General features: G+C 65.4%; 1 non-coding gene across 1 annotated transcript in view; it reads right to left on the reverse strand.

The window, feature by feature from the left end:
- Positions 1-116, reverse strand: part of LOC134355319 (28S ribosomal RNA) — a 3,833-nt gene extending 3,717 nt beyond the window's left edge. The window contains exon 1 of the ribosomal RNA XR_010020042.1: positions 1-116. This exon is cut by the window's left edge and continues 3,717 nt beyond it. This is a non-coding gene — a ribosomal RNA (28S ribosomal RNA).
- Positions 117-2,500: the final 2,384 nt, after the last annotated feature.

The following is a 2,500-nucleotide window of genomic DNA, read 5'->3' on the forward strand; positions in this document are numbered from 1 at the left end:
GGCGCTGGGCTCTTCCCTCTTCACTCGCCGTTACTGAGGGAATCCTCGTTAGTTTCTTTTCCTCCGCTTAGTAATATGCTTAAATTCAGCGGGTCGCCACGTCTGATCTGAGGTCGTAGGCAGAAGAGAACCGAGCGCCGGCCGGGCCACGCCAGGGGGGCGCAGGGCAGGCAGGGCAGGCAGGCAAGGCAGTGCGCGACTGCCGGCAGCAGGCGGGCGAGAAGGCGGACCGGCCCGGCGCGCGCCAGCTCCCCCGCCGCTGGCGGGTGAGACGGGCGGGTGCCGGGCGGCCGCGCGTCACGCTCGCGCAGGCCGACCGAAGGCTGGCTGTCTGGCTGGCTGGCTGGCTGACTGGCTCCCCTTGCACCCCGCGGTGCACGGGCGAGACCCGGGCTCGGCTGAATTCACTTCCCGAGAGCACCGACGGACGTCGGCGCGGACCGAAGCGAGCGGGCGCAGCGAGTAGGCGGTGCGGGGAGAGCCGAGCGGCGGAAGAGGTGCACACGCCAGGGACGCGCCGCGGCGCGAGGCCGACCCCTCCCGTGCGTGCGTGCGAGGCACGGTAGAGGCGCGGCCCTCTTTCCCTGTCGAGCTCGCCGGGAGCGGGGTTGCTCAGCCCGTCCCGTCGACCCTCTCTCGCTCTCCATCTCTCCTTCGCCTCCTAACCTCCTCGATCGCCTCGCCACTCGGTCTCGCGGCGACGCACAGAGGCTCAACGCTGGCAACACACCACACGGCAACGCCTCGGCGAGGCGGACGACAGTCCCGAGCAAGGCGGCGGTCAGAAGCGACGACGAACTCGCGGCCCTCGCGGCGGAGGGGCGCGGCGCTACCGCAGTGACGGCCGTGCAGGGGAAAGGCGCCGCCGCACCGCGTCCGCAGGCGGACGGGGCGAGGCCCAGGTGGGCACGGGTCGAGGGCCTCCGAGGTGGCCACGCGGCTCCACGGGGGAGGCAGCCGCGTGGCGCGGAGGGCTCCGGGGTCTGCACTTAGGGGGACATAGAGGGTTCGGGCCCCTCTGCGACGCCCCAGCCGCGCGCCCGCCAGCCTGGCGGCAAGCGAGCGCGATTGATCGTACAAGCGACCCTCAGACAGGCGTGGGCCCGGCGGTCCCGACAATTCGGCAAACGAGCAGCTGAGGACCAACCCTTCACCCTCAGCCGCAACTAGTTCATGCCCCGCCGTCAAAATGTCCCGGCCGATGTTCATCAGAAGCTCCTCCTTGGCCCATGGGCCCCCCCCTCCTTAACCTTAAGAGAGTCACAGTTACTCCCGCCGATTACCCGCGCTGCACCGAATTTCGTCAAGCTGGCCCTGGCAACCCGCTAACCCGCCCGGCCGGGTCTGACAATGCTCTAGAAACAAGGAACAGGCAGTTTCGTGAACCAATCGCGTCCGCTCCTGACAATTCGCTAACTAACCCCGCCCGGGCAAATGGTTAACCAAGCCGGCCGGGCAAATCGTTAACCGGCCCGGCGGTCCCGACAATTCAGGCAAAGGAGCAGCTGAGGACCAACCCTTCACCCTCAGCAGCAACTAGTTCATGCTCCGCCGTCAAAATGTCCCGGCCGATGTTCATCAGAAGCTCCTCGTTGGCCCATGGGCCCCCCCCTCCTTAACCTTAAGAGAGTCACAGTTACTCCCGCCGATTACCCGCGCTGCACCGAATTTCGTCAAGCTGGCCCTGGCAACCCGCTAACCCGCCCGGCCGGGTCTGACAATGCTCTAGAAACCCGGGACAGGCAGTTTCGTGAACCACCCGCGTCCGCTCTTGACAATTCGTTAACTAACCCCGCCCGGGCAAATGGTTAACCAAGCCGGCCGGGCAAATCGTTAACGGGCCCGGCGGTCCCGACAATTCAGGCAAAGGAGCAGCTGAGGACCAACCCTTCACCCTCAGCAGCAACTAGTTCATGCCCCGCCGTCAAAATGTCCCGGCCGATGTTCATCAGAAGCTCCCCGTTGGGTCATAGTTACTCCCGCCGAATACCCGCGCTTCACTGAATTTCGTAACCTGGCCCTGACAAATCCTCAACCCGACCGGACCTGACAATTCGAGAAACGACCAGCTGGCGCAGCCGACCTCTTCCAATCCTACGGCGCACGAAGCCCGCGCCGTGGGTGGGGTGTGTGAGCTTGAACCGTGTGTCCGGAGATCGGGTGCTCCAGGCGAGTTTTGGTTAACCATTTAGCCGGGTGCAATTCGATAACCAAGTCTGGCTCGGAAGTCCGGATGCGGGTCGGATTTGCCGGCCACTGCCGGCCGGGAGTTCCAGAGCCCCGGCCGCCGGGGTCAAATTCGGCCGCCCCTTTGACACATGCAATTTCTGTACGGGGGCATTGGCGGGGTTCCTGCAGATATATGGGGAGGCGGTTTTCACGATCACCGAGGAGTGGTCGACAGGCGGCACGGGCCTCCCCACATCGTTAACCCGGGCCGCGTGGCGGCATTTACGGCCGAATCTCAACTTTGCCCGTACGAATTTTCGGACCAATTCCC

This window comes from Mobula hypostoma, chromosome 12, assembly GCF_963921235.1.
Source record: "Mobula hypostoma chromosome 12, sMobHyp1.1, whole genome shotgun sequence".
Taxonomy (NCBI): domain Eukaryota; kingdom Metazoa; phylum Chordata; class Chondrichthyes; order Myliobatiformes; family Myliobatidae; genus Mobula; species Mobula hypostoma.